The sequence below is a fragment of the Carcharhinus amblyrhynchos genome, chromosome 25, assembly GCF_965287045.1.
Source record: "Carcharhinus amblyrhynchos chromosome 25, sCarAmb.v2.hapA, whole genome shotgun sequence".
NCBI classification, from domain to species: Eukaryota; Metazoa; Chordata; class Chondrichthyes; order Carcharhiniformes; family Carcharhinidae; genus Carcharhinus; species Carcharhinus amblyrhynchos.
In genome coordinates this window covers 1,122,947-1,132,720 of record NC_137348.1, presented here as the reverse complement: position 1 = coordinate 1,132,720, position 9,774 = coordinate 1,122,947, and the positions used below count along the sequence as shown (strand labels likewise).

Genomic DNA, 9,774 nt, shown 5'->3' with positions numbered 1-9,774 from the left:
CGACAGTGCAGCACTCCCTCAACACTGACCCACTGACAGTGCAGCACTCCCTCAACACTGACCCTCTGACGGTGCGGCACTCCCTCAGCACTGACTCTAACGGGTTTATTAACTCTTTCCTTTCCGGCTCAATTTTTTTTGCCGCTTCTCTTTTCCCCCAGTTGTAAGGTGGCAGCGGGAAGCTGTGCGCATGCGCCGCTGTTGCATACCGGGATTGTAGTTCACGCTCCCCACGCCGCTGCTCTGTGACCCCTGACACGGGGCTGGGGGAACTACAATTCCCAGCGTACATCGCGCACATCCCACGCAGGCGCACTGTCTGGGCGGGCTCAGCGCAGCCGCCAAGGATGCGGGAGAATCGGCGACTCGGAGCCAGGAGGCAGGTATCGGGGGGAAGGGGGGAGGGACTGAGGGGAGATGTGGGGGTTGGGGAGAGACAGAGAGAGAGGGGGGTCCTGAGGGAGAGGAGGAAAGGGTACTGTGGGAGGGAGAGAGAGGGGTGCTGGGTGGGGGAGAGGCAGGGGACCTGAGATTGGGGTTGGGGTGGTCTGGGGGGAGGTGGAACACAAGGGGGACTGGACTGGAGGGGAGCGGGGTACTGGAGGGGGGGGGTACTGGAGGGGAGGGGAGGGGGGGGTACTGGAGGGGAGGGGAGGGACTGGAGGGGAGGGGAGGGGGGGGGGACTGGAGTGGAGGGGAGGGGAGGGGGGGACTGGAGTGGAGGGGAGGGGAGGGGAGGGGGGGGACTGGAGTGGAGGGGAGGGGAGGGGGGGGACTGGAGTGGAGGGGAGGGGAGGGGGGGGACTGGAGTGGAGGGGAGGGGAGGGGGGGGAGTGGAGGGGAGGGGAGGGGGGGGACTGGAGTGGAGGGGAGGGGGGGGACTGGAGTGGAGGGGAGAGAGAGGGGGGGTGGAGGGGAGGGAGAGGGGGGCTGGAGGGGAGGGGGGGGGTGGAGGGGAGGGAGAGGGGGGGTGGAGGGAGAGGGGGGGTGGAGGGGTGGGTGGAGGGGAGGGGGGGAGTGGAGGGGTGGGTGGAGGGGAGGGGAGGGGGGGTTGGAGGGGAGGGAGGGGGGGGTGGAGGGGAGGGGGGGGGTGGAGGGGAGGGGGGGACTGGAGTGGAGGGGTGGGTGGAGGGGAGGGGGGACTGGAGTGGAGGGGTGGGTGGAGGGGAGGGGGGGACTGGAGGGGAGGGGGGGGTGGAGTGGAGGGGGGGGTGGAGGGGAGGGGGGGACTGGAGTGGAGGGGGGAGTGGAGGGGGGGGTGGAGGGGAGGGGGGGGACTGGAGGGGAGGGGGGGACTGGAGGGGAGGGGGTGGGGGGGGGACTGGAGGGGAGGGGGTGGGGGGGGCACTGGAGGAGAGGGGGAGGGGGTGGGGGGGGCACTGGAGGAGAGGGGGAGGGGGTGGGGGGGCACTGGAGGAGAGGGGGAGGGGGTGGGGTGGGCACTGGAGGAGAGGGGGAGGGGGTGGGGGGGCACTGGAGGGGAGGGGGTGGGGGGCACTGGAGGGGAGGAGGTAGAGGGGGAGGGGGGGCACTGGAGGGGAGGGGGTGGGGGGGCACTGGAGGGGAGGGGGTGGGGGGCACTGGAGGGGAGGAGGTAGAGGGGGTGGGGGGGCACTGGAGGGGAGGGGGTGGGGGGCACTGGAGGGGAGGAGGTAGAGGGGGTGGGGGAGCACTGGAGGGGAGGGGGTAGCGGGGGGCGACTGGAGGGGAAGGGGTAGCGGGGGGAACTTGGTGGGGGGAAGGGGTCGCGGGGGGGAGCTTGGTTGGGGGGGAGGGGAAGTGGTCGCGGGGGTGGAACTTGGTTGGGGGGAGGGGAAGGGGTCGCGGGGGTGGAACTTGGTTGGGGGGGAGGGGGAGGGGAAGGGGTCGCGGGGGTGGAACTTGGTTGGGGGGAGGGGAAGGGGTCGCGGGGGTGGAACTTGGTTGGGGGGAGGGGAAGGGGTCGCGGGGAGGAACTTGGTGGGGGGAGGGGAAGGGGTAGCCGGGGGGGGGGGGGGACTGGAGGGGAGGGGAAGGGGTAGTGGGGTGGACAGGAGGGGAGAGGAAGGGAGGGGTAGTGGGGCGGACTGGAGGGGAGGGGGAAAGAGAGGGTAGGAACGATGCTTACGGCTTTCGGAGCGCTGCTCCATTGTCAGGTGAGTAGAATAGGTTCATAAACATGGCATCTATAGACAAAGACACAATTGCAACATAATGGTTGGAATATAAGTCATTACAGGTAATCAAGTCTTTACAGCTACAGACAGTGTGAAAAGAGAGAGGAATAATCACAGGTTAGAGAGGTGCGAATTGTCTCAAGCCAGGGCAGTTAATAAGAGTTTGTAAGCCAAGGCCAGATATTGTGGGGTACAGAGAGTGTGACGTGAACCCAAGATCCCAGTTGAGCCCATCCTCATGCACGTGGAACTTGACCATCAGTATCTATGGTGATTCTGTATTGTCATGTGACTTGAAGGCTGTCTTGGAGAACGCTTATCTGTAGATCGGAGGCTAAATGGCCTTGACTTCTGAAGTGTTCCCCAAAAGGAAGGGAACACTCCTGGCTGGTGATTTTAAAGTTTGTTTATGAGTCACAAGTAGCCTTACATTAACACTGCAATGAAGTTACTGTGATAATCCCCTAGTTGGCACACTCTGGCACCTGTTTGGGTACACTGAGGGATAATTTAGCATCCAAAGGAGAAAACACTGGAAAATTTCAGCAGGTCTGACAGCATCTATAAGAGGAAAGAGCTGACATTTCAAGTCCAGGTGACTCTTTGTCAAACTTACGGATGCTGCCAGACCTGCTGAGATTTTCTAGCATTTTCTCTTTTGGTTTCAGATTCCAGCGTCTGCAGGCCAAGTCGCATGAGTATGTACCTTGTACCTCGTAACTGTGTCAGTGACCTGGCACATATTGCAGAGGTTGCCGTGGCAGGATTGTGTGGTGTCGTGGTCGCCCTTCTCCTGAAGGCTAGGTGGTTTGCTGCGAGCAATAGTCTGAGCTTGTGCGATTGTTTGAAGGCAAGTAATGGAGGTGTGGGGATGGCCTTGGCAAGATGTTCGTCTTCATCGATGACATGTTGAAGGCTCCAAAGAAGATATTGTAGTTTCTTCGCTCTGGGGAAGTACTGGACGATAAAGGATACTGTGTCGGTCATGTCCCAAGTTTGTCTTCTGAGGGGGTTGGTGCGGTTTTTGCTGTGGAGTGTCGGAACTGTCAATCAATGAGTCGAGTGGCATATGCTGTTCGTACGAGGGTGTATTTCAGCGTCTGTAGGTGTCTGTTGCATTCCCCCTCATCTGAGCAGATCCTGTGTATACGGAGTGTTTGTCTGTCGGGGATGGCTTCTTTAACTTGTTAGGGTGGAAGCTGGAGAAGTGGAGCTTTTTCTTTGTCTGAACGTAATTTAAGTTTGTTTACTTGTTTGACCTGAAAAAGGTGTGGTAGAATGAAGTACTGAGATGATTGTCCTTGATGGAGATGCAAGTGTCCAAGAATGCAACCAATTCTGGAGAGTAGCCCACGGTGAGTCATCGATATATCTGGTGTATAGCGTCAGTTGAAGGTCCTGTGCGGTGAAGAGGTCTTGTTTGAAGTTGTGCATGAAGATGTTGGCAAATTGAGGTGCGAATTTGATCCCTATGGCTGTTCCTTGTGTCTGGATGAAGAACTAGTTACCGAAGATGAAGATGTGGCCCAGAATGTGAAGTGGATGAGTTGGAGAATTGCAATTGGAAAATGGCAGTTGTTAGTGTTGTGTACTGAGACTGTTGCAGCAATGCCGTTGCTCTGGGGATGCTGGTGTAGAGTGCCGAGACATCCGTTGTGATGAGGAGTGGTCTTGGTTCAACTGGACCATGGGTGCTGAGTTGCTGTAAGAAGTCCGTAGTATCGCAGCAGAAGCTGGGGGTTCTTTGGATGGTGGATGTCAGGATGCTGTAGTAGTAGCCAGAGAGTCCCATTGCCTGATATGGGATGATTGGATGTGTTGCCTTGTGTATCTTTGGGAGGCAGTAGAGATCTCCAACGCGGGGAATATGTGGGATGAGAGCACGGAAGGTGCTCTGACGGTCTGGATCAAAGGTCTTGATTAGTCAGTTGAATTGATGGGTATGTTCTTTGGTCGGATCTGTGGGTAACTGTCTGTAGTGTTCCTCGTTGTTCAGTTGTCGGTGCACTTCTTTGCAGTTCTGTTCAGTATTACTGTGGCCCCTCCTTCGCTGGTTTGATGCCAATGTTGTGGTTTGTCTTGAGAGCGCAGATGATGTTGCGTTGTGCTTAGGTGATGTTCGGGGCTGCCTTTTGAGCGTTGCTGATGAGGCTGGCATTGACCTACCTCCCGACGCTTGGGCATATATGTTGAGTCAAGGGCAGCAGCCTTCCAGACGGGTCCACTTCGACTCTCTTAATCTTCAGTTGCTAAACCACGGATCTCTGTCGAATGTTCCAGTTCGTTGGTTGTCTCGTTGGCCTCTTGGGGATTGTGGAAGAACTCCTGTTTTGAGCAAGAGGTCAGCGAGAGCCAGTCCTCCACCCTGGAAGCCCTGCACGGATCTGTATTTGAGGTCGCCACTGCAGATGTCAGAGCAGTGGTTTACAGCATGGAAACAGGTCCTTCGGCCCAACTTATCCATGCTGCCCTTTTTTTTAAACCCCTAAACTAATCCCAATTGCCCATATTTGGCCCATATTCTTTTATACCCATCATACTCATGTAAAATTGCACCCAACTCTACTACTACCTCTGGCAGCTTATTCCAGACACTCACCACCCTCTGTGTGAAAAAATTGCCCCTTTGGACACTTTTTGTATTTCTCCTCTCTCACCTTAAATCTATGCCCTCAAGTTTTAGACTCCCTTATGGGAAAAAATATTGACTGTCTACCTTGTCTATGCTCCTCGTTATTTTGTAGACTTCTATAAGGTCACCCCTCTGCCTCTTACGTTCCACTCTATTCTGCCTCTACTTATAACTGAATCCATCAAGTCCCGGTAGCATCCTGGTAAATCTTTTCTGCACTCTTCCTAGTTTAATAATATCCTTTCTATAATAGGGTTACCAGAATTGCACACAGTATTCCAAGTCTGGCGTTACCAATGTCTTGTACAACTTCAACAAGGCGTCCCAGCTCCCGTATTCAGTGTTCTGACTGATGAAACAAAGCATACCAAATGCCTTCTTCATTGCTCTGTCCACCTGTGACTTCACTTTCAAGAGCTATGAACATGTACTCTAGAATGGTTGGGGGAGGGAATCGAAAGGAAGTGACTGGGAGCGAGGAGGTTAGCTCGCAAATAGAGAGGGATTGTCGACAGTGTAAGCGGGAGGATGGACACGTGATGGAGTAGGGGAGTGCTCATATCGAAGGTTTGAGATGTGTCTATTTTAACGCTAGGAGTGTTGTGAACAAAGTGTATGAGTTTAGAGCGTGGATCGCTGCTTGGAAATGTGATGTGGTGGCCATTATAGAGACTTGGATGTCTCAGGGACAGGCCTGGGTAGTTCAAGTGCCAGGTTTCAGATGTTTCAGGAGGGACAGGGAGGGAGGCAAATGAGGTGGGGGAGTGGCACTGGTGATCAGGGATAGTGTCATGGCTGTAGAAAAGATGGACACCACGGAGGGATTGTTTACGGAGTCTCTGTGGGTGGAAGTTCAGAACAGGAAGGGGTCAGTGAATTTACTGGGTGTTTTCTATAGGCCGCCCAATGGTAACAGGGTTGTTGAGGAGCAGATAAGGAAACAGATTCTGGAAAGATGTAATAATAACAGAGTTGTTATGATGGGAGACTTTAATTTCCCAAATATCGATTGGAATATCCCTAGGGTAAGGGGTTTGGATGGGGAGGAGTTTGTTAGGTGTATTCAGGAGGCTTTCCTGACACAGTATGTGGATAAGCCTACAAGAGGAGATGCTGTACTTGATCTGGTATTGGGTAATGAACCTGGACAGGTGTCAGATCTCTCAGTGGGAGAGCATTTTGGGGATAGTGATCATAACTCTATCTTCTTTACACTAGCATTGGGAGAGGGATAGGATCAGGCAAGCTAGGAAAGTGTTTATCTGGAGCAAGGGGAAATATGAAGCCATCAGGCAGGAAATTAGAGACATAAATTGGAAGGTGGTATCCTCGGGGAAATGTACTGAAGTAAGGTGGCAGATTTTCAAGGAATGTTTGTCTGGAGTTCTGCATGACAACGTTCCGATGAGTCGGAGGTTTTGGTAGGTTACGGGAACCGTGGTGCACGAAAGTTGTAACAAACCTAGTCAAAAAGAAAAGGTTCAGGGAGCTAGGTAATATTAGGGATCTAGAGGAGTATACAGCTTCTAGGAAGGAACTTAAGGGAATTAGGAGAGCCAGAAGGGGCTATGAGAAGGCCTTGGCAAGTAAGATTGAAGAAAATCCTAAGGCGTTCTACAAATATGTGGAGAGTAAGAGGATGAGGTGCGAAGGTATAGAACCTATAAAATGTGACAGTGAACCGGTAGAAATAGCAGAGGTGCTCTTTGAATACTTTACTTCGGTATTCACGGTGGAAAAAGATCTTGGTTGTAGTGCAGGCTTGCGGCAGACTGAAAAGCTTGAATATGTGGACATTAAGAAAGAGGAAGTGTTGGAGCTTTTAAATAGCATAAAGATAAGTCGCCAGGACCGGATGGGATGTACCCCAGGTTACTGTGGGAGGCGAGGCAAGAGATTGCAGAGCCTCTGACAATGATCTTTGTGTCATTGATGGAGACGGGAGAGGTTCCGGAGGATTGCGGATGTGGTTCCTATATTCAAGAAAGGGAATAGAGATACTCCAGGAAATTATCGACTGGTGAGTCTAACCTCAGTGGATGGTAAGTTGTTGGAAAAGATCCTGAGAGACAGGAATTAATGAACATTTAGAGAAGTATAGTATGATCAAAAGTAGTCAGCACAGCTTTGTCAAAGGCAGATTGTGCCTTACGAGCCTGGTTGAGTTTTTTGAAAATGTGACTAAATGCATTGACGAAGGAGGAGCGGTAGATGTAGTTTATATTCCACTCTTTGAGTGAAAACGTTACTCCTGATAGTACTGCTCAGTTCTGGTCCCCTCATTACAGGAAGGATGTGGAAGCCATTGAAAGGGTGCAGAGGAGATTTACAAGGATATTACCTGGATTGGGTGGCATACCTTATGAGGATAGGTTGAGAGAGCTCAGTCTTTTCTCCTTGGAGAGACGAAGGATGAGAGGGGACCTGATAGAGGTGTATAAGATGTTGAGAGGTATTGATTGGGTGGATTCTCAAAGGCTTTTTCCCAGGGCTGAAATGGCTGCCACAAGAGGACATAGGTTTAAGGTGCTGGGGAGTAGGTACAGAGGAGGTGTCAGGAGTAAGTTTTTCACTCAGAGGGTGGTGGGTGACTGGAATTGGCTGACATCGGTGGTGGTGGTGGAGGCAAAATCGATAGGGTCTTTTAAAAGACTTCTGGATGAGTACGTGGGACTTAATAGGATTGAGGGTTATAGGTAAGCCTAGTAGCTAGAGATATAATCGGTGCAACTTGTGGGCCGAAGGGCCTGTTTGTGCTGTAGTTTTTCTATGATTCTATTATATGTACCCCTAGATCTCTTTGTTCTGTAACTTTCCCCAGTGTCCTACCATTAACTGAGTAAGTCCTACCCTGGTTCAATCTACTAAAATGCATCACCTCGCAGTTATCTAAATTAAACTCCAGCTACCATTTGTCACCCCACTGGCCCAATTGATCAAGATCCTGCTGCAATGGAGATAACCTTCCTCACTGTCCATCATGCCACCAATCCTGGCATCATCTGCAAACTTACTAACCATGCCCCCTATATTTTCATCCAAATCATTAATATAAATGATAAATAATAGTGACCCCGAGCTGATCCCTGAGGCACACTGCTAGTTATATGCCTTCAGTTTGAAAAATAACTTCAACCACCCTGAAGCCAATTTTGTATCCATTTAGATACCTCACCCTGGATCCAGTGACATTTAACTTTATGCAACAACCTACCACACGGTACCTTGTCAAAAGCCTTGCTAAAGTCCATGTAGACAACATCAACTGCACTGCCCTCATCTACCTTCTTGGTTACCCTTCAAAAAACACAATTAAATTTGTGAGACATGATTTTCCATTCACAAAGCCATGCTGACTGTCCCTGATCAGTCCTTGCATCTCTAAATTCATATAGATCCTGTCTCTCAAAATATCTTCCAACAATTTACCCACCACAGATGTGAGATTAACTGGCCTGTAGTTCCCAGGATTTTCTCTGCAGCCCGTTTTAAACAAAGGCACAACATTTGCCCTTCTTCAATCTTCAGGCACCTCGCCCGTGGCTATCGATGATTCAAATATCCCGGCTAAGGGACCTGCAATTACTTCTCTAGCGTCCCAAAATGTCCTGGGATACACCTCATCAGGTCCCAGGGATTTACCTACCTTGATGTGCTTTAAGACTTCCAGCACCACCACCCCTCTAATATGTACACTCTCTTCAAGACATTAGTGTTTAATTCCACAAGTTCCCTAACATCCGTGCTTTTGTCAACAGTAAATACTGGCGAGAAATATTCATTTAGAATCTCATCCACCTCTTGTGGGTCTGCACAAAGATGACCTTGTTGATCCTTAAGAGGCCCTACGCTCTCTCCCTTGTTACTCTTTTGCCCTTTATGTATTTGTAGGAGCTCTTTGGATTCTCCTTTGCCTTATCTGCCAAAACAATTTCGTGTCTCCTTTTTGCCTTGCTGATTTGTCTCCTAACTCTACTCCTACACCTACTTGATGGGGGTGTTCCCAGACATTTTCAACCTCGCTCTACAACGATCTGAGGTCCCCATCTTCTTCAAGAAGACAACCATCATCCTAGTACCGAAGAAAAGCCAAGCAATGTGCCTTAATGACTATCATCCTGTGGCTCTGACATCCATCATTATGAAGTGTTTCGAAAGGTTTGTCATGACATGAATCAATTCCTGATTGCCTGGATCCATTACAGTTTGCCGACCACCATAACAGGGTCACAGCAGATGCCATCTTCCTGGCCCTGCAGTCAATCCTGGAACACCTAGATAACAAGGACATTTATGTCAGACTCTTATTTATTGACTACAGTTCAGCCTTCAACATTATTATGCCTACAAGACTGATTGCCAAACTCGTGGGCCTGAACCTCATTTCCTACCTCTACAACTGCATCCCAGACTTCCTAACCCACAGATCACAATCAATAAGATAGGCAACAACACCTCCTTCGCGATCATCCTCAACACCGGTGTTCTCAGCCCACTACCATACTCCTTATGCACCTATGACTGTGCAGCCAAATTCCCCTCCAAGTCGAATTTCAAGTTTGCTGATGACACCACTGTAGTGAGTTGGATCTCAAACAATGACAAGACAGAGTACAGGAAAGAGAGAGAATCTGGGGAACTGGTGCAATGACAATAATCTCTCCCTCAATGTCAACAACATGAAGGAGGTAGTCATCGACTTCAGGAAGTGTAGTGGAGAGCATGCCCCTGTCTAGGTCAATGGGGATGAAGTGGACATGGTTGAAAGCTTCAAATTTTTAGGTGTCCTGATCACCAACAACCTGTCCTGGTCCCCCAATGCTGACACTCTAGTTAAGAAAGCCCACCAACACTTTCAAAGAAGACGAAAGAAATTCCGCATGTCCACTCCGACTCACCAACGTTTACAAATGCACCGTAGAAAACATTCTTTCTGGTTGCATCACAGTTTGGTATGGGCTCCTGCTCTGTCCAAGACCGCAAGAA

The 9,774-nt window shown here is 51.0% G+C and overlaps 1 protein-coding gene across 7 annotated transcripts in view; it reads left to right on the top strand.

Annotated features, from left to right (window-relative positions):
* The first annotated feature begins 332 nt into the window (after positions 1–332).
* brd3b (bromodomain containing 3b) overlaps positions 333–9,774 on the top strand; it is a 72,313-nt gene continuing 62,871 nt past the window's right edge. For 6 of the 7 annotated variants that reach the window (XM_080212291.1, XM_080212288.1, XM_080212287.1 and 3 more), the window contains exon 1: positions 333–379. The gene's annotated coding sequence lies outside the window, so the exon portion shown is untranslated. Of the gene's footprint in view, positions 384–9,774 lie in introns of all 7 variants that reach the window. The other variant, XM_080212283.1, reaches the window with a different exon arrangement.